Genomic DNA, 27,765 nt, shown 5'->3' on the forward strand with positions numbered 1-27,765 from the left:
AAGAGGTATACTGCCTAATCCCATTTTCCAGCTCTTGATTCCTAGTCCTGTCGCTTACAACACGTCAAGTGCATATCCAATACCTTTTTAAATAGAATGAGGGTTTCACCCTTTATTTTTTATTCTTTATGTGATAATGGGCATCGCTGGCAAGACCAGTACACCCCAATCATGTTTCATTCATCATACAACAGCATCGTTCATTTATCACTTTTCTCTGTACAATAATACTATAGTAACTGTATTCTTTATATCATACACTATCAAAGATTACCGTACTCTGTTGTAATGTTTGCCCAATCTGCAAGTCTGATTTCAACTTCCAAATTACCAGCATTAATGACCACTGGTAAATTCACTCATGCTTGTAGTTTTCAGTTCAATCTATCAATCACTATGCTAGTTCTTCATAGACTTCTCTATAAGTTAATTATTCTAAATATGCATTGTTCATTCATTACATTTAGTTCAATGTATTCTTCATAAGTTATCATAGCTGCCTGATTTTGTATCCTCATTCTTCAGAAAGAACCTCTTCATATATAACAATTTGCATCCCTTGCTCATTTTAAAATCAATCATCTGCACCCAGATTTTATTTTACCCATTACGCTTCCTTGTTTCAAGCTTGTTGATTTCCCAAGAGTTCATTTTGTGTTGGTAAATTTTATATGTGAGGTGATCATGATCAAGGACACAAACATGAGGCCAAAAGAGGTGCAGGGCGGGAGATAAATGAAGGAGTGACTGTTAACATAGCTTGGCCATGATCAGTAGACTTCAGGAGAAAGAGACTATCAAAGTGAAGATGAAAGGAGGAGGATGATAAGCAAAGAGAAACATGTAATATTATCAAAACTTTGTAGATCACCGATAAAATATAAGCCAACTGAGAAACTCAGGTAATCACATTCCTTATCAAAGTCAACAACCTGTTCCTGAAAATCAGTTGATTGGAAGATTTGCCACAGTGGAACTATCTATTTTCAGTTATGCAGGGTATGTGAGCATCCCTGGTTAGACCATCAATTATTGCCCATCGCTTAGGTCCCTTGATTACATGGTCGTGAACTGCTTAGTTAAACCATTGCAGTCCCTGTACTGTAGGTACGCCCAATACTGCTTTTAGGGGAGGAGGTCAAGCATTTTGGCGACAGTGATGGAATGGCGGTATAATTCCAAGTCAGGATATTGTGTGACTGGAAGGAGATCTTGTAGTTAGTGATGTTACATGCGTCTGCTGTTTTTCTTCTGGCTGCTTTCTTCTGGGTGATAAGGGTCACGCATTTAGTATTTCCTATCCAAAGAGTCTTGGCAAGTTGCTGCAATATATCTTCTAGATGGTAAAGACTGTGTTAGTGGTGGAGGGAGTGAATGTTTGTGGATGGGATGCCAATCAAGCAGGCTGCTTTGTTCTGGATGTGTCAAGCTTCTTCAGTGCTTTGGAGCTGCACTCATGCAGACAAGTGGAGAGTATTCCATCACACCCTTGAATTGTGCCTTGAAGATTGTGGACAGGCTTTGTGGAGTCAGGAGGTGAGTTACTTGTTGCAGGATTCCTAGCTTCTGACCTGTTCTTGTAGCTTCTGTATTTATATGGATAGTCCAGTTCAGTTTCTGGTCAATTGTTATCCCGTGGATGTTGCTAGTGGGGGATTCAGTGATAGAACCACCATTGAATGTCAAGAGGCAATAGTTAGATTCTCTTTTGATGAAGATAGTCATTGCGTGGCACTAGTGTGGCGTGAATTTTGCTTGCCGCTTGTCACTCCAAGCTTGGATATTGTCCAGGTTGTGCTGCATTTGGGCATGGACTGCTTCGTATCTGAGGAGTCGCAAATGGTGCTGAACATTGTGCAACCGTCAGTAATCATCCTCACTTCTGACCTTATCATAATTACCTTGCGGTTGATTATAAACTATAAATGCATGTTAAATGGCAGATATAACTAATACAAATGGGTTCGGCAGGGCACTTGGCATTTATGTCAGTCACTAAGTGCTTCAAAACTCTGTCTTCCTCATGAAGCATTTCAGCTCCTCTTCTAGGATTTAGCCTGATCCCCATCTGACAGGTGTGCACAAGAAACCCGAGTCCCACAGGCACACAAATTCACAAAAATTGGCACACATCTGCAGAACCTCCTCAATTCTGCTTATGATGTTCTTAATGGTGTAGACTCACCAATGTTATCTTAAAGAAACAGAAAATGCTGCAGCAATTGTCTATTTGTCCATTCTCAGCTTCTGGATCAAGCCTCTGTCTTCTTCAGCCTGCCTGTAGCGCACAACTGGGATCTTCATCTGGGAGAGAAATTTCCCCCCGTCAGGGGAGTTGTGTGGGGGCGGGCATGGACCCAATCGGCACCCATGATCGGGTCCGCGCCGCCATTTTATGTGGGCAGGCCAATTAAGGCCCGCCCAGCGTGATGCGCACCCGAAAGCACTGAGCGCTCCCTGTGCGGGTTGCGGGGGGGGCGGGTTACGGGGTTCCCTGAGTTGGGAGTGCACTCTTTCATGCATGCGTCACAGAGGTGCCTCAGGGAGATAAGTTTTAAGTTTTAAAAGTTTTAATATAGAAAACAAATTTAAGACATGTCCTCTCATGTGACTTTAATGAAAAACTGTATTTAATTTATAAACCCTTCATGAAACATCATCCTGCCCGTGGATGAGGTTCCATGAAACATGTGAAGGCAAGGTTGGATGGACCGCTTTCTCAATAGCCTTAATTAGTTAATTAATGGCCTTAACAGGCCTTTGACAGTTCGTGGGCTTGCAGCTGAGTTGGCTGCGCACCCGCCGAACTGAAAATCTAAATGACGTCCGGTGACATTGGGATGCATGCCTGACGTCACTCCATGTCACTTTATGCCTCAACGAGCTGAAAATTCTCCCCCTGTGTTCTGATGGCTCTGTCTCCTTTTTATCTGGTTTCAACCCACTTCAGACTCCCCCGAAGTTTTGGTTTCTAATCTCAGCTTTAGTTTTAGTTTCCTCAGAAACTGGGAGGGTCACTTTCCCTCCTTAGTTTCCCTTTTTGGTTTCCCTTTTCAATCAGTGTCTGTCCCAGAAAATACAAGACTTCCCTATTTTTATACTCCATTCCCTTTGAAATAAAGACCAACATTCCCTCTGTCTTACCTATTGCTGAACTTGTATGTTAGCTTTTTGGGATTCATGCACGAGGACCCCTAAATCCCTCTGTGCTGCAGCTTTCTTCAGTCTTTCTCCATTTAAATAATATTCAGCTCCTCTATCCTTCATGCCAAAGTGCATAACCTCACATTTTCCCACATTATATTCCATCTGCTACATTTTTGCTCACTCACTTCACCTGTCTTATATCCCTCTGTCAGCTCTTTATATCATCCTCACCATTTGCCTTTCCACCTATTGTTGTGTCATCTGCAAACTTGGCGATAGTACATTCATTCATTCCCCTCATCCAAGTCATTAATACATAACGTAAATAAATGTGGCCCCAGCACTGATCCCTGTGGCGCTCCACTAGTTACAGATTGCCATCCTGAAAATGCCCCCCATATCCCAACTCTCTGTCTTCTATTAGTTAGCCAATTCTCGATCCATGCTAATATACTACCCCCAACACCATGGGCTCTTATCTTATTCGCCTTACATTTGGTAGCTTTTCAAACATCTTTTGGAAATCAAGATATACTGAATCCCCTTTATCTATTCTGCTTGTTACCTCCTCAAAGAATTGCAATAAATTTGTCAGGCATGATTTCCCCTTCATGAAGCCATGCTAATTCTGCTTGATTATACATTTCTAAATGCTCTGCTACTGTATCCTTTATAATAGACTCCAACATTTTCCCAATGGCAGATGTTAAGCTAACTGGCCTATAGTTACCTGTTTTTTTTTTTATCTCCCTCCCTTTTCCAATACATTGGCAGTTACATTGGCAGTTTTCCAATCCTCTGGGACTTTTCCAGAATTTAATGATTCTTGGAAGATTACTACTAGTACATCCACAATCTCTGCAACTATTTCCTTTAATATTCTAGGATGCAACCCATCAGGTCCAGGTGACATTTTGGCCTTTAGCCCCATTAGTTTCCCGAGTACTTTTTCTCTAAGGATAGTTATTGTATTGATTTCCTCCTCCTGTTTCCCCATGGTTATTTAGTATTTTTGGTATGCTTTTGGTGTCTTCTACCGAGAAGATTGATACAAAGTATTTATCCAATCCTCTGCCATTTCTTGGTTCCCCATTATTATTCCCCAGCCTCATTCTCTAAGAGGCCTAAAATGACTTTCACCTCTCTCTTCCTTTTTATATATTTAAAGAAGCTCTTACTGTCCGTTTTTATATTATTGCTAGTTTACCTTCAAAGTTTATTTTCTCCCCCATAGTTATATTTTTGGTCATCTGTTGGTTTTTAAAACTTTCCTAATCCTCTGGCTTACCACTAATCTTAGCCACATTGTATGTTTTTTGTTTCACTTTGATACGATCCTTAACTTCCTTGGTTAAGCATGGTTGCTTTATCCCCTTCCTAGAATCCTTCTTCCTCACTGGGTTATATATTTGTTGAGAGTCATGAACTATATTTTTTAAAGTCTGCCATTGTTCGTCAACCATCTTTTCTGCTAAACTCCTTTCCCAGTCCACTCCAGCCAACTCTGCCCTCATTCCTTTGTAATTACCCTTATTTAAGTTTAGCAAAATTGTTCCCAAACTTAGTTTCTCACTCTCAAACTGAATGCTAAATTCTACCATATTGTGCTCACTGTTTCCTACAGGATCCTTTACTCTGACATAATTTATTAAACTTGCCTCATTACACATTACCAGATCCAAAATAGCCTGATCCCTGGTGGGTCCCACAACATATTGTTCTCGGAAACTGTCCCAAATACATTCTATGAATTCTTGCTCATGGCTACATCTGTCAACTTAATTTTCCAAATCTACATAGAGATTAAAGTCACCCATGATTAACACAATGCCTTTTTTACATGCCCTCAGTATTTCATGATTTATTCTATGTCCAACAGCATAGCTACTGTTAGGAGGCCTACTCCCACCAGTGTCTTCTTCCCCTTGTTATTTCTTAGCTTCACCCATATGGAGGTTATTTCTTACCTCCACATCTTCAGATCCAAGATCATTTCTTGCTATCATACTTCTTCCATCTCGTACTAACAAAGCTACCCCACCACCCTTTCCTTCCTGCCTGTCCTTTTGAAAAGTCACATACCCCTAAGTATTTAATTCCCAACTTTGATCTCCTTGTAACCATGTCTCCGTAATGGCTATAAGGTCATACCCATTAATCTGTTTTGTGCCATTAATTCATTTATTTGATACTGAATACAACATGCATTTAAGTAAAGAAACATCAATTTTGCCTTTTTACCATTTTCTTCCCCTTTTGCTGTTGTTTTTTCATGTTTCTACCTCTGTCCATTCCTGTCACAGTCTGGGTACCATTACCTAAGTAGCTGCCCTGCAATGCCACCATAGCCTTTTGCTTTGCAAGCCTTCTCCAGAATCCCCCTCCCCCCAACTACTTAGTTTAAAACTCACTCTACAAGCCTAGTTATTCAGTTCACCAGGACACTGGTCCCAAAACAGTTCATGTGAAGCCAATCCCACCGGAACATTTCTCTTCTACTGCAGTGCTGAGGCCAGTGTCCCAGGAACTGAAACTCATTCCTCTCAAACCAATCGTTGAGATTGGCAGCAGATTTTAGCATTGATAACTGGTGTTTTCCATAAGTAGTCAGGGCATCATTTAGTATTTCTAACAGTTATACCTTCACCAGGTAGGAAAATAATTGTCTAATTAATTATAAAATTGTGCATCAATCACTCTGTTCACTGTTGGAATTTTCAAATGAAGAATGTCAGGAGAGTGCCAGAGGAGGACTCTGGGACAGGCAGTCAGCCGCACCTAGAGGAGAGTGCAAGAGGAGGACTCTGAGACAGGCAGTCAGCAGCACCGAGAGGAGTGTGCGAGAGGGGGACTCTGGGACAGGCAGTCAGCAGCACCTATAAAACCATAAGACATAGGAGCAGAAATTAGGCCATTCAGCCCATCGAGTCTGCTCCACCATTCAATCATGGCTGATAAGTTTCTCAACCCCATTCTCCCACCTGCTCCCCATAACCTTTGATCCCCTTACCAATCAAGAACCTATCTATCTTGGTCTTAAATACACTCAATGACCTGGCCTCCACAGCCTTCTGTGGCAATGAATTCCATAGATTCACCACTCTCTGGCTAAAGAAGATTCTCTTCATCTCTGTTCTAAAAGGTCTTCCCTTTACTCTGAGGCTGTGCCCTCGGGTCCTAGTCTCTCCTACTAATGGAAACATCTTCCCCACATCCACTCTATCTAGGCCTTTCAGTATTCTGTAAGTTTCAATCAGATCCCCCCTCATCCTTCTAAAATCCATCGGGTATAGCCCCAGAGTCCTCAAATGTTCCTCATATGTTAAGTCTTCAGCACCTAGAGGAGAATATGAGAGGACGACTCTGGGACCAGCAGTCAGCACCACCTAAAGGAGAGTGCGAGAGGTGGACACTGGGATAGGCAGTCAGCAGCACCTAGAGGGGAGTGCAAGAGGAGGACTCTGGGACAGGCAGTCAGCTGCACCTAGAGGAGTTGGGAGTGGAAAAGGAGCGCAAGAGGAGTCAGGAGTTGAAGAGAAGTGCGAGAGGAGTCAGGAGTTGAAGAGGAGCGCGAGAGGAGTCAGGAGTTGAAGAGGAGCGTGAGAGGAGTTGGGAGTTGAAAAGGAGTGCGAGAGGAGCTGGGTGTTGAAGAGAAGCGTGAAAGGAGTCAGGAGTTGAAGAGGAGCGCGAGAGGAGTCAGGAGTTGAAGAGAAGCGCAAGCGGAGTCGGGAGTTGAAGAGGAGCATGAGAGAAGTCGGGAGTTGAAGAGGAGCACGAGAGGAGTTGGTAGTTGAAGAGAAGCTGGGCGAGCAGGGGTGACTGAGGGAGTTTGGTGATGAGGGAACAAGGTGATCCTTTGAGTACTGAGAATATGGCTGGGTAAACATTTACTACTTTTATTGCTTATAGTTTTTAAGGTCTTATTTTGTGGTTCATCATTTGTAGGGGCTATATTCTGTAACAACGGGGAGCACAGAAGACGGGCCTGAGAGTAATTGATATTAAGTATCTTCCAAAACGTTTAATTTAATTTAAAGGGGTAAGTCATGGCAGGAGAGCTCAAAGCTGTGGTTTGCTCCTCCTACTCTATGTGGGAAGCCGGGCACATATCTAGTGCCCGGGGCCAGCATGTGTGTGGGCAGTGTCTCCAGCTGCAGCTCTTGGAAGCCCAGGTTTTGGAGCTGGACCGACAGCTGGGGGCACTGTGGAGTATCCCTGAGGTGGAGAGTATCATGGATAGCACGTATAGAGACGCAGTCACACTGCAGGCTGAGTGTCCACAGGCAGGAAGGGAATGGGTGACTACCAGGCAAAGCAAGAGGACTAGGCAGGCAGTGCAGGAATCTTCTGTGGCTATTCCCTTGCAAAACAGATACACTGCTTTGGATATTGTTGGGGGGAATGGCCTCTCAGGAGAAAGCAGCAACAGCCAAATTTGTTGCACTGCAGTTGGCTCTGCTGAACAGGGGAGAAGTAAAAAGTGTGGGAATGCAATAGTTATAGGGGATTCAGCTGTAAGGGGAATAGATAGGCGTTTCTATGGCCGCAAACGCGACTCCAGGATGGTATGTTGCCTCCCTGGTGCTAGAGTCAAGGACGTCTCAGAGTGTTGAGAGGACATTCTGAAGAGGGAGGGTGACTAGCCAGTGGTCATGGTACACATTGGTACAAACAACATAGGTAAAAAAAGGGATGAGGTCCTAAAAGCAGAATATAGGGAGTTAGGAAGTAAGTTGAAAAGTAGGACCTCAAAGGTAGTGACCTCAGGATTACTACCAGTGCCACGTGCTAGTCAGAGTAGAAATAGCAGGATATATTGGATGAAAAGATGGTGTGAAGGGGAGGGTTTCAGATTCCTGGGACATTGGGACCGGTTCAGGGGGAGGTGGGACCAGTACAAACTGGACGGGTTATACCTGGGCAGGACTGGGACTAATGTCCTAGGGGGAGCATTTGCTAGAGTGGTTGGGGAGGATTTAAACTAAAATGGCAGTGGAATGGGAACCTATGCAAGGAGTCAGATTAAGGGGAATCAAAGACAAGAACAAAAGATAGAAAGCAGAATAAGAAAAGTGATAGAGAAATCAAGGGCAAAAATCAAACAGGGACTTAGTGAAAAATAGTGGGAATGGGATAAGTAATGTTAAAAAGACAAGTCTTCAGGCTTTGTGCCTTAACGGGAGGAGCATTCGCAATAAAGTGGATGAATTAACCACGCAAATAGATGTAAATAGGTATGATATAGTCAGGATTACGGTGACATGGCTGCAGGGTGCCCAGGGATGGGAACTGAACATCCAGAGGTATTCAGTATTAGGAAGGACAGACAAAAAGGAAAAGGCGGTGGAGTTGCATTGCTGGTTAAAGAGAAAATTAACACAATAGTGAGGAAAGATATCTCCAACCATGTGGAATCTGTATGGGTAGAACTGAGAAACACTAAGGGGCAAAAAACGTTAGTTGGGGTTGTATATAGACCCCCAAACTGTAGTGGTGATGTTGGGAATGGCATTAAACAGGAAATTAGAGATGCATGTAATAAAGGAACATCTGTAATTATGGGTGACTTTAATATGCATATAGATTGGGTAAGTCAAATTAGTAACAATACTATAGAGGAGGAATTCCTGCAGTGTATACGGGATGGTTTTCTGGACCAATACATTAAAGAACCAATGAGAGAACAGGCCATCCTCGACTGGGTATTGTGTAATGAGAAAGGAATAATTGTCAATCTAGTTGTGCGAGGCCCCTTGGGGATGAGCGACCATAGTATGATAGAATTCTTCATCAAGATGGAGAGTGACATAGTTGATTCTGAGAATTGGATCCTGAATCTTAACAAAGGAAACCACGATGGAATGAGGCGCGAGTTGGCTATGATGAATTGGGAAATGTTACTTAAAGGGATGACGGTAGATAGGCAATGGCAAACATTCAAAGAGCGCATGGGTGAACTGCAACAATTGTTTATTCCTGTCTGGTGCAAAAGTAAAACAGGAAAGGTGGCCAAACCATGGCTTACAAGAGAAATTTGAGATAGAATTAGATGCAAGGAAGAGGCATACAATTTGGCCAGAAAAAAACAACAGACCTGAGGATTGGGAGCAGTTTAGAATTCAGCAAAGGAGGACCAAGGGATTGATTAAGAAGGGGAAAATAGAGTACGAGAGTAAGCTTGCAGGGAACATAAAAACTGACTGTAGAAGTTTCTATAGGTATGTGAAGAGAAAAAGATTGGTGAAGACAAATGTAGGTCCCTTACAGTCAGAAGCAGGGGAATTTATAATGGGGAACAAAGAAATGGCTGACCAACTAAATACATACTTTGGTTCTGTCTACAGAAAGGAGGACACTAATAACATACCAGAAACGTTGAGGAACACAGGGTTTAGTAAGAGGGAGGAACTAAAAGAAATCAGTATTAGTAGGGAAATGGTGTTCGGGAAATTGATGGGATTGAAGACCGATAAATCCCCGGGGCCTGTTAATCTGCATCCAAGAGCACTTAAGGAAGTGGCCCTAGAAATAGTGGATGCATTGGTCATAATCTTCTGAGATTCTTTGACTCTGGAACAGTTCCTACAGATTGGAGGGTAGCAAATGTTACCTCACTATTTAAAAAGGGAGGCAGAGAAAAAACAGGGAATTATAGACCAGTCAGCCTGATGTCAGTAGTGGGGAAAATTCTAGAGTCCATTATAAAAGACTTAATAGCTGAGCACATGGAAAACAGTGGCAGAATTGGACTGAGTCAGCATAGATTTATGAGGGGGAAATCATGCTTGACAAATCTGCTGGAATTTTTTGAGGATGTAATTAGTAGAGTTGATGAGGGGGAGCCAGTGGATGTGGTTTATTTGGACTTTCAGAAGGTTTTCGACAAAGTCCCACATAAGAGATTGGCGTGTCAAATTAAAGCGCATGGGATTGGGGGTAGTGTATTGAGATGGATAGAAAACTGGTTGGCAGACAGGAAACAAAGAGTAGGAATAAACGGGTCTTTTTCTGAATGGCTGGCAGTGACTAGTGGGGTACCGCAGGGATTGGTGGAGGAGGGAATTAAATGTAATATCTTCACATTTGCAGATGACACAAAGCTGGGTGGGAGGGGGAGCTGTAAGGAGGATGCAGAGATGCTTCAGTGTGATTTGGACAAGTTGAGTGAGTGGGCAAATGCATGGCAGATGCAGTATAATGTGAATAAATGTGAGGTTATCCATTTTGGTAGCAAAAGCAGGAAGGCAGATTATTATCTGTATGGCTATAAATTGAGAGAGGGGAATATGCAACAAGACCTGTGTGTCCTTGTACACCAGTCGTTGAAGGTAAGCATGAAGGTGCAGCAGGCAGTAAAGAATGGTATGTTGGCTTTCAAAGCCAGAGAATTCGAGTACAGGAACAGGGATGCCTTGCTGCAATTGTTCAGGGCCTTGGTGAGACCACCCCTGGAATATTGTGTGCAGTTTTGGTCTCTTTATTTGAGGAAGAATGTAATTGCTAAAGAGGGAGTGCAGCGAAGGTTTACCCAACTGATTCCTGGGATGGCGGGACTGACATATGAGGAAAGATTGAATCGATTAGGATTATATTCACTGGAGTTCAGAAGAATGAGGGGTGATCTCATAGAAACCTATAAAATTCTAACAGGACTAGACAGGGTAGATGCAGGAAGGATGTTCCCAATGGTGGGGGAGTCCAGAACTCACATTCTGAGGATATGGAGTAGACCATTTAGGACTGAGATGAGGAAAAATTTCTTCACCCAGAGAGTGGTGAACCTGTGGAAGTCGTTACCACAGAAAGTAATTGAGACCAAAACATTGTATGCTTTCAAGAAGGAGTTAGATATAGCTCTTGGGGTGAAAGGGATTAAAAGGTATGTGAAGAAAGCAGGAGTAGGCTATTGAGTTGGATGATCATCCATGATCATAATGAATGACGGAGCAGGCTCGAAGGACTAAATGGCCTACTCCTGCTCCTAGTTTCTATGTTATTTTCACACAGTATATTTTTATGTAGCAGATTGAGGAAAGCATACCCGTGTTTTAATCATTCATCCACTAATATCAGCAGCAATGATTTTGTGAATTGTTTGAATCCGAAACTTTCAACTCTGACTTTTCCAGGGTCAACGACCAATCCAACTTCAACAACAGGTAGAAAATCCATCAACTAATTCCAAGACAAAAACAAAAATACCTGGAAAATCTCAGAACTAAGGAAAAAGTTGAAGAGTCGTACGGACTCGAAACATTAACTCTGTTCCTCTTCGCAGATGCTGTCAGACCTGCTGAGTTTTTCCAGGTATTTTTGTTTTTGTTTTGGATTTCCAGCATCCGCAGTTTTTTGCTTTTAACTAATTCCAAGAGTTTGCTCTGATATAATCAGCAGTAAAATTACTCCTTCAGTATATAAATTCTGTTTTGACTTCATTATCAACAGAAGTCAAACACAATTGGATAGTAATTCTCATATTTGAACTTCCAAAATTAAAAACGTATATTTTCAATGCAAAAATATTTCTGAATTTTAATCCCTGATTTTTGCTGGAAATCATTCAGGATACAGTTTCCTAATTTGTTCAAAATTAGAAATTAACAGCACAAATTGTCCAGTTGGACTGTGTTCCTGTTTCCTACAGCAACGAAAACCAACCCCAAAGCTCTGATTTCAATTCATTTTCCTGCCTCCTCCTCTGCTTCAAATGATTATTCAGATTGCTTCTTAAAGGCATGAAGGTCTTTGTCTCAACCATTCCCTGTGATGGGCTATGGCATGTTCTGCTCATGCACCGTAAATTATCATTTTGCAAATCTAGTTGGCACTTTCTCATTACCTCAATGTTCCCTTTAATTGTAGGGTTTCCCTTTTCAACATGTTATCTGGAACCCTGACTTCTTCCAACTGTTTCTCAGGCCCAGCAGATTTCAGCGGGAATAGCTCCCCATCGAAATACTTAAACATGTGTTTGTCCAGGGTACTCAATTTCCAATAAGTGTTCTGTCATTCTACTGGAAAACAAACAGGTTTGTTTCCTCTACTTCAAGGCGGACTGAAATATATCAGGAAAAGTAGTTGGTATTTTAAAAGGCCCCCAAGTTAAGGAATGCTCAATTGATTTACCTAATTTTCACCACAGAATAACATTGTAAGTCTAAGTAAGCCAATCAAATTCTTCAAACAACATTTTTGAGCAGAAATTTCCAAACTGCTCAAGTGATAGAGAAAGGTAAAAGAAACAGATTTTTATAAGACACCGTATGACATTTCTATGCATTATCACAAAGCACTTCCCCAGTTTTGGAGCGCAGTCAGTGTCCTGAATCTGGTCCACTGCTTTTAAAAATGATGGAATAATTTTGTACACCCCATGATCATACTTTCTGTGTCTTTTCCAGCATCGACAATGACTACAACTTCAACAACAGGTATGAAATTAGCTGTGCAGTTGTGACAGAGTTTCAGTAAGAACTTGGACAGTGAATGAGACATGCGTGTTTGATGGATTGACAACTGGGATTCTGCATTCTGTCTATTCACACACCATTAACTATGTTCTTTACAGCACCAACATCAACTTCAAAACAGATATGTAATAGACTCCATACTGTCAGCAAATGTTTCCCATAACTTCGGAACCAAAATAAGGAATTTTACCCATTGAGATAGAGGTCAGCATTTTCACTGTTGACATTGTGCAGTGAAGGGGTGGGTTAAAATGTCAGCAGGATGGATTCAAACATAACCCTGTTCACTTCCAGGTTTGAGAGGGCACTTTGAATGGAGTGGGAAATCCCCGTGCAGCTGTCGGTGTAATAATTGAATTATTTAAATTGTCGATTAATTGTGAATTTATCTCAAAACACAGGCAGGGGATGAAGTCAGTCTCCCTGTGGCAGCCTGAGGGGAGGAAGCCAATGCCATCAGACTAGAGTAGGAATCGCCAGCCAATCCAGTGGAGGAGTTGCCCCTCCCCGATGACAGGAAGGCAGCTGTGGTCTTTTTAAAACTAAATCACAACAAACTGGAATCATTGGGCTGGATTTAACACACAGACAGTGGCCTCGCCAATCGGCTGTAAAGTCTGGAATGACCCCCGCCTTGACCTGCCTTCGAAACCACAGCTGAATTTAACATGGCTCAGGAAGCTAGTTACTTGATTTCGTGGCTTCCACTCCCAAGTTTGAGGATGCTCCACCTCCAGAAGCTGCTGGCCAACCAGAGGTTCGGCAACTCTTCAGTGCCAAGCTTGCTTCTGCGAGCAGTGGGCACTGCTGGCACTGCACCCAGATCCTGGCAAGAAGCAGTGATGGAGGCTGAAGAACCAGATACATCAGGTGGGGCCAGTCAGACAAACCCAGTGAGGGGTTTGATAGGGTTTCTTGGGATAGGGTGACGAAGCGGAGTTGGTCCTTTCTGCTTGTGTAGCCTCTGTGGGGCACAGGGTGTCCGAAAAGGAGGGACCAGAACCCGAACCTTCAGTTAGGCCATGAGAGTATAAATTGTGGCCTTGGCATGTGGCATGGGCATCACTGCCACTGGTAAAATCCCAGAGGGTTCAAGAAGAGGCCCTTATGTGGCCATTACTTGGGCCCTTGACTGCCCAAGACATACCTTCCCGCTGGCCAAATTCCAGTGGAGACAGATAGGTAATGGGCAAGATGTACTCTACCATTCTACATGATTTTTGATGACTCCCTAGCCAGTCAGCCCATGTGGGTGGGGAGGTGTGTACAATTAAAGTCTAAGAATTATAGCATGCTGGAAGTGTCTGGTTCTTGATCCATCCTCCAATGGGAACAGTTTTTCCCTATTTACACTGTCCAGACCCCCTTATGATTTTGAATAACTCATCAAATCTCTTCATCTTCCCTTCTCCAAAGAGAACAGCCCCAGCTTCTCCAACCTATCCACATAACTGAACTTGTTCATCCCTGAACCATGCTCGTGAATCTTTCCTTTCTTATGCCCTCACATCCTTCCTAAAGTTTGGTGTCCAGTACAGGACACAGTGTTCCAGTTGAGACCAAATCAAATATTCATACAGATTCGGTAACTTACTTGCTTTTGATCCCTATGCCCCTAATTATAAAGCCCAGAATTCCATAGGCTTGATTAACAGTTTCTCAACCCACCCTGCTATCTTCAATGATTTGTGCACATACACCCAGGTCCCTCAGCTCCTGCACTTCCTTTAGAATTGAACTCTTTATTTTACATGGACCTCTCCTCATTCTTCCGACCAAAATTAATCATTTCACGTTCTCTGCGTTAATTTGCATCCGCCAATTGTTCACCCATTCCACCAACTTGTGCAGCCCTCTTCACTCCACAATTCTTCCAAGTTTTGTGACATCAGCAATTTTGAAAATGTAGCTATTGGTAAATAAGTATGAACAGAGAGTCTAGTTCATCAATTTGAGATGACTGGTGTAGTAACTAAAGGTATAGTCTCTGTCTATCAGGGTCCCGTGATGTTCTGGGAGGCTCCGACCGATGATGCCTAAGCGTGGGCAATCTGTGGTGTGGGGGGAGCTGGTGTTGGGCTTCTTGATGAGAATCCTGATTGAGCATGTAGCACCTGAAAAGCTCTCTGTAATAAAGTTTATCTGTTTCTTGTTGAAACCTGTCCGCTCCATCAATTTGGTGATGGGGATGGTATAGCTCCTACGCTGCACCTCACCTTGTTACCGTGAGTGCATCAAATCTTAAGAAAAAAAAAAAGACTACTCACTGGTCATGCTAATCTTCGGCAGAATCGATCCTTATGATAAAACTATGGAAGGCTGGATCCAGTATGTAGATCACTTCAGATTTTATTTTGTACCGGACGAGATTACTGCGGGGGAAAAGCAGAAAGCCATCCTTTTGGGCGTATATGACAGTGAGACAGCCCCCAACGCACCCAATTCGAAGTCCCATAAAGAATTAGTGGAGCTCGTGAAAACGCACTTCCAGCTGATGCCATGTGTAATAATGCAGCGTTTTAAATTTAATTCCAGAGTTAGAGCCCTGGGAGAGTCCATCACAACCTACGTAGTGAACCTTAAGCAGTTGACAGAACACTGACTTCGGGGACACATTAAATGATATGCTGTGGGACCGATTAGTTTGTGAAGTTCAGGAGGCCGCATTCAGCGCTGTTTACTCGACGAGGTCGACATCGACTTTAAGCGCGCCCCAGAAATCTCCCTCACCATGGAAAGTGCTGCGAGAGACTCGCAGGCTTTGCATCAGATACAACCTGGTGGGCAGGAATCTACCATCGAGTGTGGCGTGAAAACCAGACCCACAGCATTGAAGTGAGATGCAATGTCCACTGTGCGAAACATGAAAAGGCCAAGTAGAAACACTTCAGCAGTGACTCCGAGATGAAGTTGTTATAGATATGGAGGTGACCGTGGACCGAACACCTGTAAATTTAAGAAGGCAGAATGCAGCCACTGCCATAAGAAAGGTCATGTAGTTAGGCCTTGCAGGGCAAAGTCGAAACAGGCCATAAAGCAGTAAATCAACATGATTGAATTAAAAATGCAGCAGAACCTGAAGCTGCCAACACTGACATTTATTCCCCTGTATAACGTAACCGCTGTAAAAACTGAACCTATCGTTTTCACAATCGAGGTTGAGAAGCCACAAATAACAGAGGTGGATACAGAGCCTCAACTACAGTGGTGGGAGAGGGCATTTTCAAATACTTTCATGAAGGTAAACTGTCAATAAACATGGAGCGGACAACCAGCAAATTAAAGACATACACTGGAGAATCTATTCAGGTAAAGGCCATTACCAGTGTCTTATAGGCAACAGACTGCCCAGCTGCCTGTGGTAAAAGTGAAAGGAGGATCCAGTCTTTTAGATTAAGACTGGTTACAGAAGATCAAGCTTGACTGGTTTGAGATATTTTACTTGAAAACAGGAGGAGTTCCTGAACTGCTTAGGAATACGTCATGGTATTTCGGAATGAATTAGGGAAGTTAAGAGGCGCATAGGCCAAGATATATGTGTATCCTAAGGCCAGGCCTGGGCCTAATACATTGAAGGAGAAGGTGGATGCAGAACTGTGCTGGTTAGAAAAGCTGGGCATCATTCAACCTGTCCAGTTCTGAGAATGGGCAGCACCCATAGTTCCAGTGGTCAGGCCTGACCAAACCATGCGCATTTGTGGGGACTATAAATTGACTGTAAATAAGGCAGTAAAACTTGACAAGGACTCCAATTTCAAAGACAAATGACTTATATGCAAAGCTGGCTGGAGGCTGGATATGAGCCATGCCTACCAACAATTAGAATTGGATAGCATGTGGAGAGAATACATCACTATTAACACACACAGGGGTCTTTATCAGTACACTTACCTACTCTTTGGAGCATCATCTGCATGTGCTCTCTTCCAGAGAACAAAGAAGAGCCTTTTGCAAGGACTTCCCCGAGTCGTAGTATACCTAGACGATGTTCTGATCACAGGGTCAACCGAGTCCAAACATTTCGCTAGCCTGGAGGAGGTGCTAAGAGGGTCCATGGAAGCCAGTATATGGTTAAAGAAGGAAAAGGGCACATTTCAATTGTTACTTTCATTTCAGAAGTTACTTACCTGAGCCACAGGGTGGACGCGATGGGTTTGCACTTGGTAGAAGAGAACATTCGGGCAACGAAAGCTGCACCCTCACCATCCAATGTAAACGAACTCAAGTCCTTCCTGGGTATGATCAACTACCATAGCTGCTTCTTATCTAAATTATCAACTGTGTTGACAACATTACACTTGTTAAAAAAGAATCACCGTTGGCTGTGGACTTCACAAAAGGAAGAAGCTTCTGTGAAAGTAAAGAAACTGTTGCATTCATCATGTTTATTTGTACACTATGGCCCATAGAAACAGTTGGTGTTAACATGTGATGCCTCTCCTTATGGTGTAGGAACTGTGTTACCATATAGAATGGAATATGGATCAGAAAGGCCCATTGGCTGTGTCTGGGGAACTTTCTCCACAGCTGAGAAGGGTTATTTCCAGCTAGAAAAGGAAGATTTATCGATGGTATTCGGAATGAAGAAATTCCACCAGTATCTGCATGGACTACATTTTACCATTGTGTCGAACCATAAACCATTAATGGGTGTATTCAGTGAGGATAAGGCTATTCTGCCAATAGCATCAGCAAGAATACAGTGTTGGGCTCTGATATTACCTGCATATGAACATGCTTTTATGTACTGTCCTGTCTTACACATTTTAAATATGGACACACACAGTCATCTCCCGTTACCAGATAGCATTGTACATGCTTCTGTTCCACAAGAGGTTATGCTATTACTGAATTTCTTGGATTCCTCACCTGTATGTTGAAGCAAATTACAAATTGAATGAACAGAGGTCCAATATTGCTGAAAGTCAGAGGGTGGAATCGTCCCAGATTTGCATTAAGAGTGGTAGCGGGCGGGGAAACAGCAGCCGTGATGACAGGTTTTCACGCTGCATCGTCCCAAACCCTCCACATTACTTATGCATTCATGGGAAACATGCCGTTTCCACGTCACCCGCCACACCACCATGTTGCCACTTCATCACGCTGGGCGCCACATTAAAAGTGCAGCCGCGTGCACACATCTCAGTGCTTCCAGCCCATGACTGCTGCAGGGAAGATGTCCACAAAAGGCAAAAAGACTGCAGCCCCCAGATTTAATGACATGTCACTGAGACGCCTTTTGGATGGTGTGGAGGCCTGCTGCGATGTTCTCCCAGGCTGCAAGATGGGCCGCAGTGTGACCAGGCTTGGGAGGCAGTGGCAGCTGTGCTCAGCCCCAACACCCTTCAAAAGAGGACAGCCACCCAGTGCCGCAAGAGGATGAATGGTCTTATCTGTTCCGCCATGGTAAATCACTCTTCTCATCACTCTCAACTCTCACACTCACAAACCCATCACATATACACAGGGATCTCACTCACTGCCAGTTTAAGGGACATTATCATTCACTCTCTCACACACACCGTCATTGTCTGCATCTTGTCCATGGGACCACTCACCACCCACATGCCAGGCATGCATATCATCTGGCCAGGCTGGCGTCCTGCTTACACGCTCTCCATCTCTGTTCATGCAGGACAAGCTGGCACACAACAACAGGGAGAATGCCTGAAATCAAGGTCCTCACCAGCTTTGCAAACAGAGCCATCCAGCTGGCCGGTGGCTATCTGGACCAGTCCTGTGCTAACGGTGAGGTTAGTGGTGCTTTACCAAGTGAGCGTCCAGCAGTGCAACACCCATCAGACTGTCATGCTGCGAGTGATATGTCCTGTTTCACAGGCCACCGTCATGCACTAATTATCTCCCCTTGCTTCTGCAAGCACATCTGGGAAATAGCCGATGGAGTCCATGACCCAGGGCCACCAATGAAGCCCCGAAGAAACCTCTAAAGAGAAATCTGAAGGCACCCTCCTTGAAGTCCTGCCACAGCACTCACCCACACCCTCACCCAGGGCAGAGACATAGCTCGGTGGGACCTAGCTTTAGAATAGCCTCAGGATCACAATCCCGTCAGCACATAGCACTGTCTGATCCACAGCAGGCAGTGGCAGGGACTTCCCAGGTTTCCGGCACAGAGGACTGCTGGAGGCCAGAGATTTGCTGAGTCCGAGTCAGATGACGAGTCTCTGGACTCTGTCATGTCACAGTTGCTGGAGCTTCAAAGGCAAGCTCAGGAACATCAGGAAAGGGTGTCCTCTGCACTGCTCAGATTGCAAGTCATGTTGGAGGAGTCCATCCGGCTTCAGGATGAATTGATAGCATCTGCATGCGAACGCACTGAGGTCAACATTGGTAGGAAGGCGGCTGCCATGGAGACCTTGGTCCAGGACATCGCTCCTGTACTGCTGCCTGGGCTCAACTCCATTGCTGATGCCATACTTGTCCTCCAACAGTGTGTACATGAGCGGGCTGCAGGGCAGCTTGATCTCACTCCAGCTACCCACTTCTCCTCAAGGAGTCAGCCAGGGGCCCCCGGGTACCCATAGGGAGGAGAATCAACAGATCACTCGGGAAGTGTCGGCCCATCCGTATCCCCTCTTCCTGTGCCCTCAGCAGTTCCAGTTACACAGGCCCAGGAGGGTGCCACTGCCACACAGCAGGACTCCGAAAGCAGGCCAGGGCCCTCCCGGTCTCAGCCCTCCAGGTGACGCCCACCAAGGTCATCACAGACAGGGTATAGCAGTCAACAGGCTGCCTCCACCTCTGCTGTGGATATCCAAGGAGCACCAAGGCGTAGCAGCAGGTTAAGGAAGTGTAGTTGCACAGCTTGTGCATGGATGTTAATCACTTATACACACTGTTCACTCTTGTCAATAAACTCCCAAGAATGTCTCAGGCCCATGGCTCCTTGTCCTGATGAGCAGTGTTTGTGTCACTCAGATGTGAAACCTTTCTGCACAAGATAAAGGCAGGTGTCTCAGTCCAGGGCTTCTTCCCTGTGCTTTGTGCAGCCTTCAGACCAAAGTGATGGTCCAGCCTCACACTCCCTGGACACATTACTGATCCTGTACCTCAATGGTGCTCAGCATTGATGCCAGAATGTCGTAGGCAGGTGCCACAGAGTACCGTCATTCTCTTTGTGTGCTCTCAGCATCTTTGAAGGAGGACTGGTCCCCATCTTTCCAGCATCTGTGACCAGTGACGCTGTGCTCCTGAAGGGCTCAGATGCTGAAGACAGACAAAGGGTCAGATGCTTCCAAAGTTTCATTGCTGTGGCTCTATGATATGACCCTGAATACAGAGCACAAGCGATCTGCCCTCAGCCAGGCAGGAGTCAGACGTTCTCAGAGGCTATGTGAAGACCTATGGAGTGTCTTCATTGCATGCTGTCATCATCCTCCGGCAGTCAAGGAACTACTAGGTTTTAAAGGCTGTAGCAAGCGATGAAGATGCATGACACCCTCTGTGCACTATATAATTGACTCCACCAAACCGGTCCAGGCACCAGAACCTCATCTTCAGCATTCTGATGGTCTGCTCCACCAAGTTGCGAGCTGCAGCATGATCCTCATTATACCATTGCTCTGCTGCAGTCTGAGGCCGCCGCATGGGTGTCATCAGCCAAGGTTTCTGCAGGTATCCCTTGTCCCCGAGGAGCCAACCCTGCAGTTTCTGGGGACCTGGAAATACGTGAGGGATCTGTGACCGACTGAGAATGTAGGGATGATGTACACTCCCTGGAAACCGTGCTCAGACCTGCAGGATGCATTTCTGGTGGTCGCATACCAACTCCACAGTCAGCAAATGGGATCCTGCGGTTGCTGTAGTTAACCACATTTTTTGAGGGAGACCTGGGCACCACCTGAGTGTAGCCGATGGCACCCTGTACCTGTGGGAAACCCGAGATCTGGGCAAATCCAATCACTCTTGCATCCTAGCTGTCCAGGTCCCAGGTGAAATACACAAAGTTGTGTGTCCTCGCAAGGATAGCATACATGACCTCACGGATTCATTTGTGGCTGGAGGCCAGTGATGTCCCACAGAAGTCACCTGTGGAGTCCTGAAAGGAGCCACTGGCAGTGGATGTCCTCCATGTCCCAGTGGCGCCAAATCCTGCAGCAGGCGGCAGATGTGACCGACAGCTCCCTGGACATATGCGGTCTTCAGCGACACTGGTTCTCTGCAGGAATGAGTGTGTGGGAGCCCCAGCTGTACTTCTTCCTGAGGATTCTGCTCCCCCCTCTGGACAGCCAGGCTCCTCAGTTGCGCTCTCCTAACTCACCTTCGCTTTCTGTATGTCACGAGGCATACAGCTAATTCACCAGGCTCCATGATCCTGATATATTCCTCCTGCAGGATATAAGAGAGAGACAAATGGGTTAGCATGGGTGTACCAGGAACCTGTCCTGTTTAAGTGTGAAGGCTCCTTAATGCATCGTGGAAAGTGCTGGCCACCACTTGGATGGTCAGAGATTAGAGCACCACATGGCTGCCCGAAACCCCACCCACATCCACCCCACTCCACCGAACCGAATGGTGGCAGCTTTTCCCCTTGGACTGCATGCTGTGCTCTCAGCTCAGGCACAGGCATTCTCCTACCCTACCAAGGCTGCACTGTTAGCTTGAACCATGAGGAAGAATGGTCCAAACCAGGATACTGACATTGCAAGGGGCTGTGAGTGTCTCCAGCAGTGACTGCTCCACGGCCAGCTTTAGCAAGAAGATTGTACAACGTGCGCAGTCATCCAACTGTTCTGCCATCCATTAAAACGCTCATTACTTTGCAGTCTGCATTCGAGGAATGAAAATCTCTGGAGCACTGGGTGGCATTTTGATGCCTCTGCATTGCTTGAGTGGGCAGCTAAGCTCGAAGCCCGACTCAAATCATTTCAATATGGCTGCACCTGAACTGTCTCAGTTGCTGTGAAGTCATTTTATATGAGATGTCCCTAATGCGTGGCCGCCTCCCTTGCCCACCTTAGCCCCCACCCCGAATGCTTGTGCACTACATTCAACTGCAGGGCAACCCTAGTGCATCTTGCCCCCACCAAGTCACCTCAACTGCAGGGCTGCACTTGCCCCCCCACCACCCTCACCCCCACCCGACCAACAGGCGACTGCGGTGAGCACTGTGCAATTTTACTGTGTACTCACCTCCGATTTCCCCTCAAAGTGCAGCCTGCCAAGTGCATGACTATTCTATGCTGTTGTGAAACACGTCATCGTGGTTTCCAGCCAATGTGGACAGACGATCCAGAGGTCGGGGGAAGATTCCGGAGGGCAGACCTAATAGTGAAATGCAGATGAATTACTATGAGGTTCCCAACGTTGGATTGCAGAAAAGCAGCCGCCATTGGCGGGCTGAGCAGATGATCACAAACTGGTTTCACACCATCGTGAAACCCATCGCACCATATTGTCCACTCACACCACAAAACATGCCCGATGCTGGCAGGCATGGAAAATCCTGGTCAGAGATTTTGTTTTGCAAGGCTGGTCATATTCAAAAGGATCTGAAGATTTGAGACCATTCCATGCTCATCGTCTGCTGCCAGAGCAGTTGCGTCAACATCTTCTTCCTCCACTGCATACCCCCTTTCCAATGCCAGATTGTTGAGACCGCAGCATGCAACCACTATCAGTGACACACGGCCTGCAGGGTATTGCAGTGCATCCCCTGAGCAGTCCAGGCATCAGAAGCGCATCTTCAGAAGACTGTTGGTTCTCTCTACACCCTTGTGGAGCTGTGGCTCCTATTGTACCATTGCTCGGCCTCAATTCTTGGATGGCGGAGAGGCGTCATGAGCCACCTTTTGAGGGGATAACCCTTGTCACCCAGCAGCCAACCATCCAGCCCGCCTGGAGCACTGAAGAGCCCTGGCACCTGGGAGCATCTGAGGATGTAGGCGTCGTAGGAGCTGCCTGGGTACCTTGCACAGACTTGTAGAATCAGCATCCTGTGGTCATACACTATTTGCACGTTCATGGAGTAGAAGCCCTTCCTGTTGACGAAGGCACCGGGCTCACCTGCTGGTGCCTTGATGGCCACATGTGTGCAGTCTATTGCACCCTGGACATGGGGGAAGCCAGCAATGGCTGCGAAGGCTCTGGCTCGCTGTGTCTGGCTAGCCTGGTCCCAATGGTAGTGGATGAAAGTCAATGAATGTCTGAACAGAGCGTCAGTCACCAACTTGACACAACTGTGGATGGCTGATTGGGATACACCGCAGAGATCACCCACCGAGCCCTGGAAAGAGCCGGAGGCATAGAAGTTGAGGGCTGCTGTGACCTTGAGTGCCACTGGCATAGGGTGTCCATCCAGACAGTTGGACCTGATCTCAGGGCCAATCATCTAACAGATGGAGGTCACTGTTTCCCTTAAGAGATGGAGCCTCCTTCGGCATTGCACCTCAGTCATATTGAGGTAGCTGTATAGCCATCTGTAAACTCTGGCAGCAAGATAGTGGTGTCTTCTGTGGCATTCTGCCCCTTCCTGTTGGTCCTACACACCTTGTGCCTGCACCTGTCCTTTCACAGGTGGCTCCCCTGGAGACTGAATAGGGACACCTGGCCTGGCCCCCCTTCACGCCCTCTCTTCCTCCTCAGAAGAGGTGCCTCCAGCGGAGACCACAATCTCCATTCCCAGGGTAAGGAAAGACTGTCTAATAGCTGGAAGGCCCAAGTGTTATGACTCCTCCGGAGTCCTGAACTGAAGCCTGTTATCTCTGTAAAAGCAGCTCTGAAGCAAAATGAAGTTGTCCTGTTCACATAAGCAAGTAGCAGTAATCTAAAGTTCTAACAACTTGTATTAGCAAGCCCACTCACCCTTCTTATCCCACCCATGGATGAGGTTTTTGAAAATGTGGCCTACCTGCCTGCCCGTTGTGCCCATGCTACGCCCTGAAAATTGCACGAGCTGCGCAAAATGGAAATCAATTGCTGCCTCAAGGGCCTTAACTGACCCATTAATTAATGGCGGGAGCACCTACACACTCATAGCACACCTGCCTTCTGAAATATCGCGATGGCGCGCGGTGACGTCCGGACACACGCCTGATATCATTGTGTGTCACTTTACACGCCGACGTGTTGGGCCCGCCCCCCCCCCCCATGCCAACTGTAAAATCCTGGCCATAGAGTGCATTCGGGACAGTTTCTTAAAACAATATGTCGTGAATCCAACCAGGGATCAAACTATTCTGGACCTGGTAATGTGTAATGATGCAGGTCTAATAAATGATGCCAGGGTAAACAATCCCCTAGGAAACAGTGTCCTAACATGGTAGAATTTAGCATTTAGTTTGAGAAGGAGAAACTCGAAAACAACTGTGTTAAACTTAAATAAATATAATTACAATGCAATGAGGGCAGAGTTGGCTGGAGTGGACTGGGAAAGAAGTTTAGCAGAAAGTAAGTTTGATGAACAATGGCAGATATTTAAGAAAATAGTTCATGACTCTCAACAAAGATATAACTCAGTGAGGAAGAAGGATCTAAGGAAGGGGATAAACCAACCATGGTTAACCAAGGAAGTTAAGGATAGTATCAGATTGAAAGAAAAACCATACAATGTGGCAAAGATTAGTGGTAAACCACAGGATTGGGAAAGTTTTAAAAACCAACAAAAGATGACCAAAAATATAAAGAGAGAGAAAATAAACTTTGAAGGTAAACTAGCAAGTAACATAAAATGGACAATAAAATCTTCTTTAAATATATAAAAAGGAAGAGAGAGGCTAAAGTGAACATAGGCCCCTTAGAGAACGAGGCTGGGGAACCAGGAAATGACAGAGGAGTTGAATAAATACTTTGCATCAGTCTTCACGGTAGCAGATACTAATAGCACTCCAAAAATACTAAATAATTGTGGGGCAAAAGCCAGGGAGGAAATCAAAACAATAACTATCACTAGAGAAAAGGTACTCGGGAAACTAATGGGGCTAAAGGCCGATAAGTCCCCTGGATCTGATAGGTTGCATCCTAGGATATTAAAGGAAGTAGCTGCAGAGATTGTGGATACACTGGTAATAATCTTCCAAGAATCCTTAGATCCTGGAAAAGTCCCAGAGAATTGGAGATCAACCAATGTAACATCCTTATTGAAAAAGGGAGACAAAAAACAGGTAACTATAGGCCAGTTAGCTTAACATCTCTCAATGGGAAAATGTTGGAGTCTATTATAAAGGATGTAGTAGCAGAACATTTAGAAATGCATAATCTAATCAAGCAGAATCAGCATGGCTTCAATGAAGGGGAAATCATGCCTAATAAATTGATTAGAATTATTCGAGGAGGTAATAAACAGGATAGATAATGGGGAACCAATAGATGTAATATATTTGGGTTTCCAAAAGGCATTGGATAAGGTACCGCACATAAGGCTACTTAATAAGGTAAGAGCCCATGGTGTTGGGGGGTAATATATTAGCATGGATAGATTGGCTAAATAATAGATAGTTGGGATAAGGGGGGCATTTTCAGGATGGCGACCTGAAACTAGTGGAGTGCCACAGGGATCAGTGCTGGGGCCTCAGTTATTTACAATATAAATTAATGACTTAGATGAGGGAAGTGAATGTACTATCGACAAGTTTGCGGATGACACAAAAATAGATGGGAAGGCAAGTGGTGAGGATGACACAAGGAGTCTACAGAGGGATATAGACAGGTTACGTAAGTGGGCAAAAACTTGGCAGATGGAATATAATGTGGGAAAATGTGAGATTATACATTTTGGCAGGCAGAATAGAGGGGTTGAATATTATTTAAATAGAAAAAGACTGCAAAAGGCTGCAGCACAGAAGGATTTGGGTGTCCTTGTGCATGATTCCCAAAAAGCTAACATACAAATTCAACAGGTAATAGGGAAGGCAAATGGAATGTTGACCTTTATTTCAAACGGAATGGAGTATGAAAATAGGGAAGTCTTACTAAAACTATACAAGGCACTAGTTAGACAACACCTAGAATACTGTGAACAATTTTGGTCCTGTTATCTGAGGAAAGATACACTGGCATTGGAGGCAGTCCAGAGAAGGTTCACTAGGTTGATCCCGGGTATGGAGGGAATTTCTTATGGGGAGAGGTTGAGTAGATTGGGCCTGTACTCATTGGAGTTTAGAAGAATGAGAGGTGACCTTATTGAAACATATACGATTCTTAGGGGGCTTGACAGGGTAGATGCTGAGAGGTTGTTTCCCCTTGTGGAAAAGTCGAGGACCAGAGGGCATAATCTCAGAGTTAAGGGGGTGCCCACTTAAAACAGAGATGAGGAGGAATTTCTTCTCTCAGAGAGTAGTCATACTGCAGAATTCTTTACTGCAAAGGGCTGTAGAGACTGGGTCATTAAATATATTCAAGGCTGAGATAGACAGATTTTTAATCAGTATGAAAATCAAGGATTATGGGGAAAAGGCAGGAAATTGGACTTGAGGATTATCAAATCAGCCATGACCTCATTGAATGGCAGAGCAGACTCGATGGGCCAAATGGCCTACTTCTGCTCCTACATCTTATGGTCTTCAACACCTCTACCAGTTCCTTGTTTTCCATTATCAATTCCCAAATTCATTCTCTAGAGACCAACATAAGCTTTAGTTACTCTTTGCCTATTTAAATACCTGTGGAAACTCTTACTATCTGTTTTCAAATTACTAGCCAGGTTTCGCTCATACCTTTGTCTCCTTCATTATTTTTTTTTGTCATTCTTTGTTGATTCTGAAAATCTGACAATCTTTTGAGCTGCCACTAACCGCTGCAGAATTGAACTGTGTTTCTTTCAATTTGACACTATCCCTTACTTCGTTATTTAGCCATGGATGATGCAACCTGCTCAAAGTGTTTTCCTTTTACACTGAGATAAATCTTTGCTGAGAATTATTAAACATCTCCTTAAAAGTCTACCACTGCACCTCTTCTGTCCTACCCTCGAACCTGGTTCCACAGTTCACTTTAGTTAGCACTGCCTCCATACCCTTATGAATGCCTTTTTCAGGTTTAAAGCACTAGTCTTGAACCCATACTTGTTACCTTTAAAATGAAGGTGAAGCTCTATCATGTTCTATTATCTGTAACTTGGAAGCTCCTTTGCCATGAGGTTATTAATTAGTTGCACATTCCCAGGTCTGGAAAAGCCTGTTCCCTGGTTAGCTCTAGAACATACTCCTCAAAGAAACTGTCCCAAATGAATTGTATGAACTAGTTTTCCAGGCTACCTTTGCCAATCTGATTCACCCAATCCACATGTAGATTAAAGTCACCCATGAACATTGTGGTTCCTTTCTTACACTCCCCATTTATTTCTTCCTGTATACTCTCAATCAGGTTCAATTAAAATGTTGAAAAGGCAGCTTAAGGTGTCTTTTCAAAGTGTGAAATGTGGATTTTTCATGACATGTTAACTTCTATTCTGCATTCCATGATGATGGGATAATTTTCTCCACATTTACATCATCAATTGCATCCATTCCAGAGCTGCCAACAACTTCAGCAACTTCAACAACAGGTAGGAACTTATTCACATCTCATCAACAACTGTTCCAACTTATCTGGCAACAATTTTCAACAAGGAATTCATAAAGTGTTCTCTCTGATGTCACGGCATCTGAATTTTTTCCCTTGAAACTAATGATAATTTGTATTCTCCACAACTACGCTAAATGTAACCTCAACATCAATGACTGTAGCAACATTGGAGATAAAAGTAATTCCATAATTGTAACATTGGCTTCTCATTTAAAATGGAGGAGAAAAGTGATGCCCCAATAAATAAGTCCACATCACCATAAGTGAGATTGATTGAAGTGGAAAATGTTACCAGTTGTGTCTTGAAATCATCAAGTTATTTAAAAGTCTAATGTAGTGAAAATATCAAGTGTAATAGGCAAGAATGTCACCATGTTGCAATGTGAAGAAGAACAAAGTGATCTGGGAACAGAGAGCTCCATGAAAGCAGGGCTAAGTGAAGGGTTTGATTCAAGTGGGAATTTGGTGAAGGGACGAAAGGACGAAAGGAGGTGCTGCTTTTTATTCTTTTGTTTTATCTCTAGTAGCTGGTCAATGTTGCTCGTTTGGCTCCAAGACAGGAGACTGTAACTCACTGTTATACTTTAGCTGAATAATTACCAATTTAGTTATCAAATAAATCAAT

Source organism: Carcharodon carcharias, chromosome 10 (genome assembly GCF_017639515.1).
Source record: "Carcharodon carcharias isolate sCarCar2 chromosome 10, sCarCar2.pri, whole genome shotgun sequence".
Lineage (NCBI taxonomy): Eukaryota > Metazoa > Chordata > Chondrichthyes > Lamniformes > Lamnidae > Carcharodon > Carcharodon carcharias.